This window comes from Podarcis bocagei, assembly GCF_964188305.1.
Source record: "Podarcis bocagei genome assembly, chromosome: 10".
In the NCBI taxonomy this organism is placed as follows: Eukaryota; Metazoa; Chordata; class Lepidosauria; order Squamata; family Lacertidae; genus Podarcis; species Podarcis bocagei.
This window is the reverse complement of record NC_138135.1, coordinates 25,206,595-25,223,001: the sequence shown is the minus strand read 5'-3', so window position 1 is coordinate 25,223,001 and position 16,407 is coordinate 25,206,595. Positions and strand designations below refer to the sequence as shown.

The 16,407-nt window shown below is 45.3% G+C and overlaps 1 protein-coding gene and 1 long non-coding RNA gene across 5 annotated transcripts in view; one reads left to right on the top strand and one right to left on the bottom strand.

The window, feature by feature from the left end:
* LOC308596949 overlaps positions 1-12,381 on the top strand; it is a 14,198-nt gene extending 1,817 nt beyond the window's left edge. Inside the window, exons 2-4 of the long non-coding RNA XR_014012750.1 lie at positions 9,213-9,297; positions 11,568-11,786; positions 12,133-12,381. This is a non-coding gene — a long non-coding RNA (uncharacterized lncRNA). The remainder of the gene's footprint in view (positions 1-9,212; positions 9,298-11,567; positions 11,787-12,132) is intronic.
* DENND2A (DENN domain containing 2A) overlaps positions 1-15,437 on the bottom strand; it is a 62,887-nt gene extending 47,450 nt beyond the window's left edge. For 2 of the 4 annotated variants that reach the window (XM_081212237.1, XM_081212236.1), the window contains exon 1: positions 15,017-15,428. The gene's annotated coding sequence lies outside the window, so the exon portion shown is untranslated. Of the gene's footprint in view, positions 1-15,016 lie in introns of all 4 variants that reach the window. The other 2 variants (XM_081212235.1, XM_081212238.1) reach the window with 2 other exon arrangements.
* Between the last annotated feature and the right edge of the window lie 970 nt (positions 15,438-16,407).

Below are 16,407 nucleotides of genomic sequence, written 5' to 3'. Positions count from 1 at the left end.
ACTTAGGGACTGACACAGAGAATTCCTTCTCCTGGGCCGCCACCACCACCGCTGAACTTCTGAGGGAGGTGGAGCTACCAAGACGGTCCCCTCTGCTGATCTTAACACCTGGGGTGGTCTGTAGGGAAGGAGTTGGTATTTCAGATATGCTGGTGCATTTAGACTGCTATTTCTGCAAACTGTTGTGAGCACAACTCTGTAGAAAATGCAGTAAATAAATAAACTTATGACTATCATGGAAAGACAAACACCGCTATCCTAAATGTGTGTGTGTGTGTGTGTGTGTGTGTGTGTGTGTGTGTGTGTGTGTAGGTATTAGTAGATACTTGTTTGTATTAAAGAGGAAAAAACGTGCTTATACTTGAGTGGGAAATCGCTCAACACCTCTATACAAAGTTCCTTTCTTACTAAAAGTTACACAGTAATACATCAGTTTAAGAACTGTGTGGTTTAAGAACAATTTGGTTTACAAACTCCGTAAAACCAGAAATAGTGTCCTGGTTTGAGAACTTTACCTCGGTCTAAGAACAGAATCTGAATGGTGGAAGGGCACCGGCGGCGGGAGCCCTCATTAGGGAAAGCACGCCTCGGTTTAAGAACGGTTTCTGTTTAAGAACGGACTTCCGCAAAGGATTAAGTTCGTAAACCGAGGTACCACTGTACTTGGAAACTTGGGGAAAGGTGGTGATCAGTATTTAAGAGAAGGAGATTACCACACATAAAATAAAATTACAGGAACATAAGAGCAGCACTGCTGGACCCAGGCAGTGGACCATCTAGTCATCTGCCAACAGGATGCCCATGGGACGCCTGCAAGCAGGGTCTGAGGACAAGAGCACTCTCCACCCCGCCTTCCTGTGGTTTCCAGCAAGTGGTACTCAGAAGCATCACTGCCTCCAACTCTGGAGATAGAACAAAGCCAATTGTGAGCAAGGTAGCAAGGGACAGAGAGTGGGGCCGGGGGTGGGGTGGGGCGGGTAAGCACAATATGCAAAACAGAGCCTCTACATCCAGGCATGTAAAAGAATTTAGAATCCCACAAATATTAACTTCCCCAAATATCTACAGACACTTAAAAATGGAACTGAGCATATGTCAGAGAGAATAACTAAGACCTATCTATTTAGGAAACTGCTGCTGGTCTCCCATTCCTAATCAGTACATTCCCTCCAGCCAATAATACAGAAAGAAAACACATCCATGAAAACAAATAGAAACCAGGAAAGAAAACCAAAAAATGAACCGCTTTGCTATCACATGCAACATTTTTATTTTATTTTTTAAAAAAACATTACTAAAGTGTTTAAAAATGCAAACAAATAAGATCAACAAATTTATTTCAATAGCCCAAGTAGCTTATGAGCAACCAAGCCAGCTGAATATGCTTGGGAATAAACAAGAGAACAAAGGTTTTCTCTTTCTCACTGGTGATCCCCCCCCCGCCCCCATCCGTGGACAGATGGACTTAAGGCACACAGACTTATCCATTCACTCACTCAATCGTTTTACTAAATTTATGCCCAACCTTTTCTCCAAGGAGCTATTCAAGTTAGTGCACATAGTCCCTTCCTCCAATTTTATCCTCACACAGCCCTGCGCGGTAAGGTAGGCTGAGACAGTGACTGTCCCAACAACACTTGGCAAGCTTCATAGCCAAGTCCAGGTCTCCCTGGCCTAAGTTCAACACTTGAACCACAAAACAAAATAGGTAGCTAAGGCCACATCTCAACGATATTTCAGGAGGTGATCTGCCATTTTGCTAAGAGGCTGTGACAGGTCCCATCAGCACACAGCCCAATACCCAAGAGGAAATGTGGACTCTTGTTCAAAAGTACAGTGGTACCTTGGGTTAAGTACTTAATTCATTCCGGAGGTCTGTTCTTAACCTGAAACTGTTCTTAACCTGAAGCACCACTTTAGCTAAGGGGCCTCCTGCTGCCGCCACACTGCCGGAGTACAATTTCTGTTCTCATCCTGAAGCAAAGTTCTTAACCTGAAGCACTATTTCTGGGTTAGCGGAGTCTGTAACCTGAAGCATGTTTAACTGAAGCATATGTAACCTGAGGTACCACTGTATTATGTATGTATTTCCACCATCAGTCTCATCCTATTTTCCCCGATTTAAGTCATCCTCTCCATTTAGGGAGGAAAGATGCAGGTTTTCATTGGTTTATAATGATCATTGACTACGTGAGTGTTTGGATTCACCTTGATTTTAAGATGATGGTTCCCTTTCAGGATACCCCCCCCCCAAAGAAAGGAAAATTCCAACAAATGAGCAGGAATTCCTCCGGCTAGGAACTGGAACATTTCTAGCACCTTATAAAGTAATGTTTGGCTGAGGCTGGCTATTAAAGAAGCTGCTAAGAAACACCAGTATTGTCCCATGAAGTTTGCATCATTCTGCTCCATAAATGAAAAAAACAACAACCTGGATTTTGTTCCCTTTTTTTAAAAAAAAAAAAAAGGAGGAGGAATCCCAAGAGGCTGATTACCCAGAGGACTTCCACCCTTCTTGCTTTGTTATATTGTGTATACACAGAGGCGTGCACTACATACTCCTCTCTTGGCTGCTACAAAACTATTGCTTGGCAAGAAACCAGCTGAACATCTGCAAAGGAGAGGGAGGGTCTGCTCTCCTCTTCTCTTCCAGAACAACTTTAGTGCTTATACCTTGGTACGAGCTTCGTATCCCCCTAACGCAGAAGCCACACCCTAGGCCTACGCAACCATCCTGTTATGCTCATCCTCACCACCCACAATTCCTGCCCAGCTGAAAGCCTTTTCAAGTTATCAGAATGTACTGTAATTGCAACTATTTCACTTATTAAGGGTGGGTGTTTAGTCTTCATCCACCCTGCTGAACATGTAACTAACCTCGTCTTCAACTTTGACTCCGCACTCACCATATCAAGTCCTCTGCCAAGTCATATTACCCCCTCTTTACAAAAATATGAACACTCTCGGCAAAAAATCAAGTTCACACCCTGATCGCCTCTCACCTGGACTAGAATAGCCTCCTCTTCCATTGTATCACCTCAATCCAGCGTTCTGTTTACCCTACTCCATTTCCAGCTCCATCCTCTGTTAACTCCTGTATGTTGAATTTGAAATGGTATACAGCTCAGGGCATGGAACTTTGCAAAGCGCCATCATCACATGTTAATGGTATTAAGTATTCCTCCTGCCATATGCATTTTACTTCTTCGTCAGAAATTGCATTCGTGTGCCAATCTGATTAATGGATTTTCTTAATTGGACGGTACCATTTGGATAATAACATCACAGCTTACCTATTTTGTGTGTCCCGCTAAACACTACTAAACATGAACATAACATTCTGATTACTCTCCCTCCCCCCAAAAACACTTTAAGTGGGTCATGAGGGTCTAATCCTTTTCACTGCCCATTGGTTTCTGTACCCCCAAATTATGCTCCTACTTGCCAACCCACTCCTCCACCCTGGGTTTTTAGACATTTGCTTACTATAAACAAAAATAACAGTCTTTGTCAGGGCTTTGTTAGAAGCATGCAACATGTCTTTGTATGTTAAAGGTTTTGTTAGGTCCTTAGAAATGTCTTTCAAGCTAGCTCAAAACCGCAACTGGTGCCCTTTCCACCTCTCTTGGCACTCATTATTTCCCCTTAAGCCAAACTCCAGACTGGCTTTGCATGTAGACTACAAATGTTTGCAACAGCTTATGGCACTTTTGCCCCATCAGGCAACATCAAGCCTATCAGGGAAAGACAGACACCTTGGATGAAAATGAAAAAAGGATCTCTCTTTTTTAAAAAATATAACAACACAACAGTATCACAGGCGTGTGTTATTGTGATACATTAAGGATAATCAGCAGATTTTAAATGGTTTTCTTTTCAAGAGATGTGTTCTTTTCCCTTTAAATTTTAATCTTAATTGTTAGTTGGGTGCCTCTTGCAGAGTTCAAAGGCTACCCAACAAGTCAGTTACAACTAACACCTGAACTCTCGCCAGGCCTCCGGGCTTTGATCTAGCAGCTCAATTTTTGCAAAGCTTGTCCTAATTGCAAACATTATTGCTTAGGGAGTGTAACCAACAGCTGCATCTGCACAGGCACCCTGTAGCTCCCAGCAACATCCCTGAACTGCTAGCCAGGGCCAGGGGAGTAGGGAACAGGCCACTATTCATGTCCTTACTGACCACAGCTGCCAAGTGACACCTGAAAAAGGACAAGGTGGTGTTTGCCCTGTGCGGACGATGCACATAAATAATTACAACAGGCTGCTCAAACAGATGTGCGCAGGTGGGTGCACCTGCACTGGTTAAAACGGAGGCACTGGCTGGGAATTTCAATGTCCACTATGCTGTTGGTGCTTGCTAAACAATAACTTTAGATGATACCACCAGAAAGAAAAAGAAGAGAGGATGCTGCTGCACAAAACTAGAAGTGGATGTGCCCTAATAGGAGCAACTTCCCTCCTAAAGAGGTGCTATGGACCTGCCAGCACTCTCTTATTCCAACATGCTATCAGGCTGATGTAATCATTGCTATATGCAAGCCTATTCATCCTCAGTCCTGGCAGAGGAGCAGCGCAATTATCGCTCTTGCCTGAGCGGCTTGCAGTAATGCAGTTTGTCAGCCAAGATTGTAGGAAGGAAATGGGGAGGTTAACTCTGATGATTTCATGGCTTTGTAAATGCAGTTCATTAAAAAGGCACACAACTGAGAAGATAAGGAATATACGCCTAAGCCAGGCCAATGCTTCATCTGGCCCAGCGCTATCAATCCTAACTAACCTTGGCTTCAGACATGCATTAGTTGCAGGAAAGCATGATCTCATGGAACTCACCAAATCTTTGACAGATGGAGGGCTGGTTCACAGACATGTATGCTCCAGTTGCCCCTATTTACCAGAGGCAGTCACAACATCCTGGATCTTGTACCTGGTAAATCTGTCCCCAATTTTGCCTTTGGAGGGGCATGTTAAAATTCTGTTAGTTGAGCTAGATTTATCATTCCTTACAGGTCCAGCTCCTGAAGAGAAATCTTGGACCCAGATCCACCTTATCCCTAGTGTGCATACCTGCAGATACATGCACATCTATGCTAAGGCACCATGTAGTGCACAGCCTGCGATTTCACATGGCAACAAAGATCATCTTGAACTGTAAAGGTAAAGGGACCCCTGACCATTAGGTCCAGTCGTGGCCGACTCTGGGGTTGCGACGCTCATCTCGCTTTATTGGCCAAGGGAGCCGGCGTACAGCTTCCAGGTCATGTGGCCAGCATGACTAAGCCGCCTCTGGCGAACCAGAGCAGCACACGGAAACACCGTTTACCCTCCCGCCGGAGCGGTACCTATTTATCTACTTGCACTTTGACGTGCTTTCAAACTGCTAGGTTGGCAGGAGCAGGGACCGAGCAACGGGAGTTCACCCCATCGCGGGGATTCGAACCACCGACCTTTTGATCGGCAAGTCTTAGGCTCTGTGGTTTAACCCACAGCGCCACCCGTGAACTATTAGGCAAAGGCAATTATGCTTTCCTATTACAGTCATACCTTGGTTGTCAAATGGAATCCGTTCCGGAAGTCCATTCCACTTCCGAAAATGTTTGAAAACCAAGGCGCAGCTTCCGGTTGGCTGCAGGAGCTTCCTGCACTCAGTCAGAAGCTGTGAAAGCCATGTTGGACGTTCAGATTCCAAAGAACATTCACAAACCAGAACACTCACTTCCAGGTTTGCAGTGTTCAGGAGCCAAAACGTTCGAGTCGCAAGGCGTTCGAGAACCAAGGTACGACTGTATATGTCAGAGGTCAGCAAACTTTTTCAGCAGGGGGCCAGTCCACTGTCCCTCAAACCTTGTGGGTGGCTGAACTATATTTTTTGGGGGGGGTGGGATGAATGAATTCCTATGCCCCACAAATAACACAGAGATGCATTTTAAATAAAAGTAGACATTCTACTCATGTATAAACATGCTGATTCCCGGGCCGTCCGCGGGCCAGATTTAGAAGGCGATTGGGCCGGATCCAGCCCCCGGGCCTTAGTTTGCCTACCCATGGTATATGTCTCTAACCAAAAGAACAGACACTGTCATAGCTTATCACTTGAAGAGCAAATAAACCGTTCATCATAATGGGAACTAGCCTAGCCTTCCCCTCTTTTCTCCTCTGGTGTGACTGTGATGAGGTGATCAGGAGCCTTTGCTTCCCATTTTGATTAGCCTCAGTTTAGTGATACATCGGAGCCCTAAACTGTGATGAAATCCTAACTACTGTTTGCTGAAACAAGCCAGCTTCATCAATCACATATTGAAGTTGACTTGTTTCAAACAAACCATAGTTAAGATTATCCACATTTTGGGGAGCTCATACAAATATGAGAAGCTGCAGTCAAACAAAAAAGGAAGCAAACCTTTTGAACTGCTCCTCTCAGCCATGCTGGAAGTGGAGAAGGAGGTGGGGGGAATGTGCAGGCTTGGTGAAGGGAGGCTGGCTGGGCTTGTTCCCATTGTGATAAACCATGGCTGAATCATGACTTATGAACACAGTCATAGGAGCTGCCTATGTTTCCTGCTCCCTCAATTAGATTCTGGGTTTGGAAGGATTAATGCTTCATCTTCCAAAAGTAGCCCACTTAGAATTACCCACGTGTGAGTGCTCTAGGACCTAGAGCATTCCCAGCATGAACTACAGTACAGATTCAAAGCTCAGCCTGGCCAGATATTCACTTGCTTTTTGTTTTTCCACCGCCTCATCCCCATTTTCTCTTGTTGTGGGCCTCTTTCCTCACACCCACTCTCCTCCTGTCATGTGAGCAAAGTTTCCAGCATGGTTGGCCGGTAGCCAACGCACAAGAAGAGAGAAGAAATCATTCGGGAAAAGCAATTTTCTGCTCCTTTCCATCACATAAACGTCACCCCCTCCCCTCTCCCCAGCTTGCAAGACTACTGCAGAGCAAGAACTTTTACAGCTGTTTGGATAGCCTGGAAATCTCTTGCTCCATGCAAAGCAGCAGTGAGCTCAGCCCTTCAGTGTTTGGTGAACAAAGCAACATGTTTGCTGCATCACCACTTCCTTTTCTCAGGCCTATCCAATCAGTCCCAAGTCATTTCCCCACAATGGCGCACAAATCTTATGCATCTGTTCACATCAACCCCACTCCTGCCTTATGCACCCACAAGTAGAGATGGCACATTCCACTGTGGCCACATTTCACCTTACTGGACCTCAGCAGAATCTGCGCACCTTCCAGGAATCTTCCACACTACGACCCTGACTGTCCTTATTCCAAGACCAAGCTGCATGAGGAACAGTCACTTGTGAATCAAGTCAGCCATTGATACAACTGCAGCTGAACAGGATTTCCTGGGACTGTGCCATCGCAGTGGCTGAAAGACTGCAATCACTGGAGTTGCCATCAGAAAGTTGCATCTATTGTCTATGAAGATCTCCGTTGGCATGATATTGTTAACCATTATCAGGACACATATCACATGAACCATCTTCCCCGCTCCAGAAGCTCTTCCACAGAAAATAAAGAGCCTATGCACTGAGCACCACACATATCTCCAAATCAATCCTATCGCTTAAATTCACAAATACATTTGCAGAGGAGTCAACTGCAGCTGGCTACACTTCACTCTCTTATAATTCTAAGCCGCAACCGAGCTATCAGTGTGTGTGTGTGTGTGTGTGTGTGTGCACATGGAGGAAAGATTGTCATTTTCATTCCTTATTTTTCACTTTTCTAAAAAAAGTGTTGAAGAGCATTCACAATCGCTGTCTCTTTTTCAGAGAGAGAATAACCTAACCTGTGTCTTGAGCTACGTCAAGAGGCTTTTTGAAGCTTATTCTATGAACGTCCGCGGTCTAGCACTCGGCATCATTTATGAAACAGTGCTTCTGAAAAACCACTTGAGTTCATACTTCAAGTGACAGCGACACCTAAGTTAAGTTTACTTAATTAAGTTCACCGTAGTTCGCTTTAGCATGAAACTTGCATGAGCAAGCAAAAGGAAGAAGAGAGTTTATTTTGATTTATTTGCTCTCCTTGGTTCCTTCTTATCTGAGCCAAGGACAATGGGATAGTCATAATGGTTAAGGCATAACCCTCTTCTTTTCAGCACCCTGTTCTCAGAGTGGCCAAGCAGATGCCTGTGGGAAACCTGCAAGCAGGACCTGAGTACAGTGGTACCTCGGGTTAAGTACTTAATTCGTTCCGGAGGTCCGTTCTTAACCTAAAACTGTTCTTAACCTGAAGCACCACTTTAGCTAATGGGGCCTCCTGCTGCCGATGCGCCGCCGGAGTACGATTTCTGTTCTCATCCTGAAGCAAAGTTCTTAACCCGAGGTACTATTTCTGGGTTAACCGAGTCTGTAACCTGAAGCGTATGTAACCCGAGGTACCACTGTCCAAGAACACTCTCTCCTCTGTTTCCAGCAACTGGTCTTCAGATGCAGTGCTGCCTCCAACTGTGGAGGCAGAGAGCAGCCATCATGACTAGTAGCCTTTGATAGGCCTCTCCTCCAGGAATTTGTCTAACCCTCTTTTAAAGCCATCTTCTTAGGCTGGGGGTTATCACTGCCTCACAGCGGAGCAAGTTCCATAGTTTAACTACGTGATGCATGAGGTTGGACTTGGTTTTTTCTGTCCTGACTCTTCCAACATTCAGCTTCACTGCATGCCCGTGAGTTCCATGAGAGATGGAGAAAAACTTTTCTCTACCCACTTTCTCCATGCCATGCAAAAATTGTTAAACTTCTATCACTTCTGTTACTTACCTTTTCTCTAAACTAAAAAGTCGCAAGCACTGTAACCTTTTTTCATTGCTCTATCCTCTTGATTGCGTGGGTTGCCCTTTTCTGACCTTACAATATCCTTTTTGAGGTGAGTACCTTGCTGGTGTAACTCTACAATGGAAACTAATAAAGGGGAAAGAGGGTGGGAGCCAGATCAGGGTTTGTAGGCATCTAATCAGTTGCTCAGTCTCCCTCTGCTTAGCCTTTGTTCACAACCACATTTCCCAATAGGAAAATGTCATTGCTAGCGGCTGAAGTGGTTGTCTACATGCGTTTTGGCAAGCTCCCACATGCTGGGTGGGTGAGGCTTCGGAGAGGCGGAAACTCAGCTCTCAAAAGTAAATCGATGGGGAGAGATGTAGCGTGTGCAAGGAAAAATTCCATTCAGAGGAGTAATAGTCTAACACACAGTTTCCTCCTACCTTTAGCGCTCTTTGGAATTGGTTGCTCCTCTTAGATTCTGATCAGTCAGTGGAAATCCAGGCAATAGGATATGGAACGTTTTTCACTCAAGTGAGTATACACAGGGAAGTTAATCAGGAAATACTTGTTTTTCTTGCTATGAGATTGATCTTCACACCTGTATCTTGGTCTGAAGCTGAAATGGGGGAAGGCTGCTATCTAATATTGGTGTTTTTGAAAATCTAAAGAGATAAACAACTACCTGACGTTTAGAAGACATCTGAAGGCAGCCCTGTTTAGGGAACTTTTTAAGGAATGATGTTTTAATGTAATTTTAATCTCTGTTGGAAGCTGCCCAGAGTGGCTGGGGAGGCCCAGCCAGATGGGCGGGGTACAAATGATAAATTATTATATTATTATTACAAAGCACAAAACTGTACTCCACTACACCAGAGAAGGAGGAACATGGAAGGGTCATGACTCAGTGGTAGAAATTCATTTCATTTAAAATCACGACATGTCTAAGCTTGGCACCCAAAGACAATACAGGTGCCAGATGAATGTTACTGAGAAGGAATTCTGCAACAAGTGGGGAACCACCAATGAGAAAGAGTCCTACTTCTGAGTAAACATGCACAAGATTCTGCTGTAAGGCTGCAATCCTGTGAACACTTACTTGGGAACAACTCACAAAGTAATGTAACACATACAAAACTTCTGTCCAATCCAATTACAGGAGATACAAATAGATAAAATGGGTGTCAATATAGGTGCAGGAATATGCCAGCTTTCAGATTTCAGACCTGTACAGCACAATCCAATGTGTGTTTCCTCAGAAGTAAGCTTAATTGTATTTGATGGAGCTTACATCTATTTCACAATGCAGTCTTTGAAACTGAAAATTGCGTACTTTTGCAGTCATATCTACTAAAGTCTTTATAAATAATAAAATTATCTCTCTTCCTTTGAAACCAACACAGAAATGGAATACAATGTATGTATCTTCTGTGTGTTTTTGTCATCAATAGCCAAAGGTTTTAAACAAAAGTTCAAGTAATAAACGCAAAATAGTAAATAAGCAATAAGGGTTGGCAGGTCCTGAAAAAGTAGCCGGTTCCACGCCAACTTGCAATTGTGTTACTCCATCAGTTGCTAAATTCCTTGGCGGTTCAAGGAAAGCAGCCACAAAGTTTTACTAGGACAATAAAAACAAAACCCGTCCCAAGCACACTCAGTAACCCTCACACAGCAAAAGAACCACATGGACTTACCACAGGAGTATAAACAAAGATTTGTTAACCTGTCATTGGCCAGTACCAAAGTGTAGCACTTTTTTGTGGTTTATCACCCTGGCACAGAAACTTTCAAGGTACCATATTTTTCGCCCTATAGGACGCACCTAGATTTTTTTTGGGGGGGGGAATAAAGGGAAACAATTATTCTCCCCCCCCAGGTGAGGGGCTGGGGAAGCCCAAGCTTCCCCCACCCCCAGCCCCCAGAGCGGGTTGGAGAGTGCTGGCAAAGGTGAGCGCACCTTCGCCATGGCTCCCGGAGCTTGCGGGGCTGGGGGTGGGGGAAGCCCGAGCTTCCCCAGCCCCCAGAACAGGTCGGAGAGTGATGGCGAAGGTGTGTGCAGCTTTAGCATCGCTCTGGGAGCTTGCCGGGCTGGGGGGGATAGCTTCCTGAAGCCTGGAGAGCAAGAGGGGTCGGTGCGCACCGACCCCTCTCGCTCTCCAGGCTTCAGCGAAAGCCTGCATTCGCCCCATAGGATGCACACACATTTCCCCATTTTTGGAGGGGGAAAAGTGCGTCCTATAGGGCGAAAAATACGGTATATCTATAGCACACTAGAGACTTAAACTGGTTCAGAGTGTCAATCTGTCTCCCAAGGGAACCCTGGGAACTGGAATTCTGTTGCTCTCTAACAGAAAGTTTCAGCATGCTCACCAAATAAGAACCAGGATTCTTGGGGAGGGAAAAGGAGACAGTACAAGTTACCGTAGATAAACAAGTTTGTAGTCTCTCTCTCTGTCTCTCTCTCCAGTGTCTTAGCAAACCTATCCACCACCATTCCATCCTGTAAATCAGGGGTGAGGCATCTTAGTCCCAGGGGCCAAATGCAGCTTCCAGGCCTCTATCTGGCCCTCGGGAATCTATACAGGCCGTCTGAAGGCCAGATCACCCACTGGCCCTGCTCTGCACCTGCAAATGCTTTGCAGATTGGCTGGAGCGCATCCTGAAAGTATAATGATGCCTTTTGCTTTAAAGTTAATTTTCTCTTACTTACAGAGATCGCACATTGAACCAAGACTAAAACTTGTTAGGTATTTTGCACTAATACTGACCGGAAAAAATCACTGCCCTCTCCATTTTTTTCTTAGCAAAGTGGTCTAGATGTCACACTGGAAAAAGCCAAAACGCCACCCACAAATTGGCAGAGAGGAATTGCTACATCACCGCAAGCAGCTGGGTTTTGCCCAGGGCAGTGTGATCCTTCAACGGACCTTGCCAAACAAGGGAACAGGCAACCATGAATAAAAGCTTTGGTCTCTGAAAAATACAGTGCCAGATCTTAGGCCACCAAGGAAGCATCACAGAAGGTTTGTTCAATCAATCGCTTCCACGGGGCACTTTCTGCAACAGATTGCAAGGGAGGCAAGGTGCGGTGAGGGTTCGGCTACCATAATCAGTTCACTCCTTTTGTTGTAGATGCCTCCACAGTTTATATGTGAATGGGAAAGACATATTAATAAAAGGAGCATGGCTCTGCCCAGTCATATCTTGTTTAACTCTTAACACCCACAGAAAAAGTACAGGGAATGGTTTAAGCGTCTGTGATGCCATTAAAGAAAAGCAGATTTTATCCTGGTAAGTGCCTAGACAGGAGACAGTCCTTCCTCACCATGGAGTTTCTAACACAAGCAATGCCAATGTGATGTCTTCCAGATGCTGTTGGACTTCAACTACCAACATCCCCAACCAGCATGGCCAAAGGTAGAAATATATAGAGGACAAGATTCATGGGAGCTGCAGCCCTACAACATCTGGAGAATGTAATAGCAACCACACCCCTGCTGCAAAAGCATTGCAGCAAACTAGTGATGCTACCTAAAAGAATGTTTCTGACTATCCATTGCACCACATAAAATAAAGGCTCAACGATGGCTGGAAGCACACCCAACTTTATCCTGGCACCTGTCTGCCCTAGGCCTACTAATATGTGGGCAGTTTCACCAGGGTTACAAGCAAGGAGTTGATGCTGGACCAACACATCAGTGTCAAAAGCATTACGACAGCAACTCTCCTGGGTTCTTAATCCACCCAAGCCAATGCAAGGAGAAGGCAGCTAGTTAATGGCCATCATTTAAAGGGCACAATTAGCTGGGAAGGTTATTGGGCTTACCAACCGCAACCAAATTCCAAGTGCCACGAAAAGTATTTCATAGTATATGAAACAACTAATGCAGGTTATTCAGAACACACACACAGAGGAGTTTCCACTTTTTCCTTCAATTTGTACAGCACATGGATATTTTAAAAAGTAATAGTAACTAACTTCAGTCACACCCATTAATTATCTAGTGCCACCAATGAGAAGCAATGTTCATTTCCAGCTTGCCAAAAAGCACCAAGCATGTATGTTAAGATTAAGGGAATATGATATCGTGTTGACTTTGGATTGAAGTTTATACTATGAGAAGGATGAAAATCAGCCACTACTACAGCCCTCAGCTCCAAGAGACCCCCTACCCCACCCCAAAACAAAATTATTACTACTTTCCCTCTCTATAATTTGGGCAGAAAAAAAATGTGTCTGTCTCAGTTGTTCCACTTTGGAATCTGGTGCTGGAAATTTAAAGCTTCTCAAAAAAATATGGAACATTTCATAGCTACATCCAAGACGAAGCTCTGTTGTGATGCAAGCACCACCGTCGCAATTTTCTAGACAATGGAAATGTGCCATTTGCTACTATATACATGCGTAATTTTTAAAAAATTAATAATTTTGGAGTGGGTAAAATACTTTACAGCCATACAATCCCACTCCCCTCTATGGTAGTCAATTGATCTCATACTACGGTTGGATCTAAAGGCCAGAGATTATTCTAAACACCGAGTCACTTGGGGACAGAAGATCCAGGGTATGCCTCCATGGTGGCAATTGTATAATTTATATAAAAAAATAACAACATGATATTTTGCTGCCCTTTAAAACAATACAGCACAAAACCTGCTTGAAGCAGGTCACCTCACATTGTCCAATGGCAGGAATGGCCATGGATGAACTTGGAGACTAAACAATCCATTTGTGTAAAATTAGAGCACTGGTCACTGAACTACAGCAGGTTCTGATGACGTTATTAGAAGAAACGGGTGTATGGGGGGGGGAATAGAGGGGAAGAGATTGGATGAATAGGCCCTACGTAAGGAAGTTAAAATGGCATTGTACAGACTGTTCATCAATCCCAGGGTGTAACTTTGCTTTCCAAGTGAACTGAGAAATTTGGGGGTTATTACACAACCATTCTGTTTTTTAAAACCTAGTGAATTCCACTTGAGGTTTTTTCCTGCGGTCCCCCCATTATTTTTTTACAATCTTTTTTTAAAGCAACAACAGTTATCCCTATTTTTTATAGCAGGTTTGTGAATACCTTCTCAATTTTTAACAAGATGAATGGAGAGAAGATGGATTATTTCCATGCAATGCTTTACTCATCACTTCAGTTTATGTTCCATCGAAAGAGAAAAAACCTTGTGATAGGAAACACCTAATTGGACTCAATTCTCTAAATAGGGTTTAAAAGTTAATAAAACTAAAGCACACTGCAGTAAGAATGAACAGACCTGGAATCAGCTAGGCTGAACCCCTTTTATCTGCTGCTCCTGAAAACGGAAAAGCAAACTAAGCAGCTTTTATGCCAGAAAGTTTTATCTGCATTCCTAAGAGCAGCGAAAATGTGGGCGAAAAGGGAGGAGGGTTCCCCACGCCCACTGGTGTGACCCACACAATTCCTTTTAGCCAAGCCTGTGGATTTGGTAAGGAGACTTTCCCTTCTTTGAGGGGGGGGGGGATCCAACAAGATTCTGTGGCATTTTGAAACCCGTGCTTTTGAGGTAGCCATTTCCATGACGATTCACAGCTTTTCGCAATAAGTCACCCTTTCTCCACTGTGGAAACGTCTCCCGCCTTCAAGCGAGTCAGAATACCCCCAGTTCTCCATAAATCCCAATGGATAAATCTGCAGATCAGTTCCAGACGATCCCGCCAGTAGGAATTCGCGCACACATTTCCAGAGGGCAACCCGACCTGCTCTCCTCCTTTTCTATCCTCCACTTCTAAGCCAAAAGTCTAGAGACCATTAGTCAACTACGGGCAGCAGCGGTGCAGTTAGGCACTACTTTTTTAAAAAAAAAAACTCTGGCTTTAAGGATCTTCACAAAAAGGGGTGTTCTTCGGATGCTCACATGCATTTCTTCACGTACTGTACTGTAGTTCCCCATGCGGTCCGCCAGCCCAGCTGCAGAAGGTGGGGAGCAGTGCCTTCCTGCTGAAGGGGGCTCCTGCCCCACACCACCGTCCTGCCCGGCCACCACCACACCAACCAACCACGGGGTGTCACCTCCCTCCCCCCCGAAGCCAAAAGCGACCCGGTCATTTTGCACAAGCAGATCCCCTCCCCCCCAACCCGACAGAGCCTTCCCCAACCCCCCCCCCCTCCCACCACAAGCTGCAGGATTTGGCACATGAAGCCAGACCTCCCCCCCCCCCAAAGAAACCCCAAGCACGGCAGGGGCAGAACCGCCCCCCCCCCCCCGCGCGCCTACCTACCTTGCTCAATGGCAGTAGCCGGCCTGTCCCCCCATCTGCCTTCTGTTCTCATCTTGGGAAACTCCAGCCTGGCGACTCCAGCAGCAACAGCAACAGCAGCAGCAGCGACCGAAGCAGCCTCTGCTTGCATAGTTCCCTTTGCTCTGCTCTGCTCGCCCCCGCCGTAGTTCCTCCCTTTTGTTAACAGAGCCCCCTCACGGATTTTCAAAGGATTTCCCTCTCTCTTTGCAACCCCGTCTGCTCCATTAGAAAGGATCAGCTTCTTCCACGGCGAAATCTTCCCAAGTTTCCCTTTCCCGCCTCTTGCTGTCGCTGCTGCAATTCTCTCCCCCCTCAAAAAACCCCCATCAGCTGCTTTTCTCCCCGCTCCCCATCCCGACCGCTTCTTTTCCTGACTTTATGGCGCTCTCTCTTTTCCTTCGCCCTCCAAAGCCTAATACCACCTCCTTTCTTTTTCCCCTCCCCCTCTTTTCTTTTCTCCTCCTCCTCCTGTGTCTTTCTTCCCACCCTTCCCTAGCCTGACCCATCCTGACTCTTTCCCAGTGAGCTAATCTGCAGCTGGCTGAAGAGCAGGCCGCATTGCCATGGCAACCCAAAATACTCGAGGATTTACGGGGTGGGGAGGGCCGCAAACAGGACCTGCTTGGGGACAACATTTGGGGGTCAGGGTGTGGTGGGGAACTACGGAAGGGGGCTATCCGTTTCAGTTCCTCCACTTCTGCCATAAAAAAAATCATAAAACACCAATTTATTACTATTATTATCACGTCTCAAGTGCATCCCAAGCCAAAGTTGCTTTGCAAAGTTGCTCAGAGTTTTATCAAAATTAACGTTTCCCCTCCTGCTAAAGATCCGTGCCCGAGAACACTTATTCTCAGATTATTTACCTTGAAAATTATGTAGCCACATATATAGCCACACACACACACACACACACACACACACAGCCATAAGAGGAGTGAAATAATTCATTTCTTCAGGAACTGTTTATGTATGGCATAAGGACTGTGGCTCCACAGAAATGGAAGCATGCCCAGATTTCTTGGGGTGGGGGTGGGGAGATGAGGGGCACCGCGCCCTGGAGATATTGGGGAATTGCGCCGGTGGTTTACTGGGAAGAGATCTTAAAAGCGGTGCACTCTTGATATATTCCAGGTCCCTTCCTGGATAAACATATCAGATTGCCATTTGCCAAGCTGTAATTTATCACAAGGTACATATAACCATTTGGAAAGCTGGTGGTGATATCCTGCCAAGCAGTGAGACGGCATCCCCATATTTTTGATTAGGTGAATCCAGGCAGTTAAAAAACGCTACAATTAATGTGGTTCCATTACAAACTGTGTTAAGTGGTTTTCTCACTGTCTCTGGCAGCACAGACACCATGCATT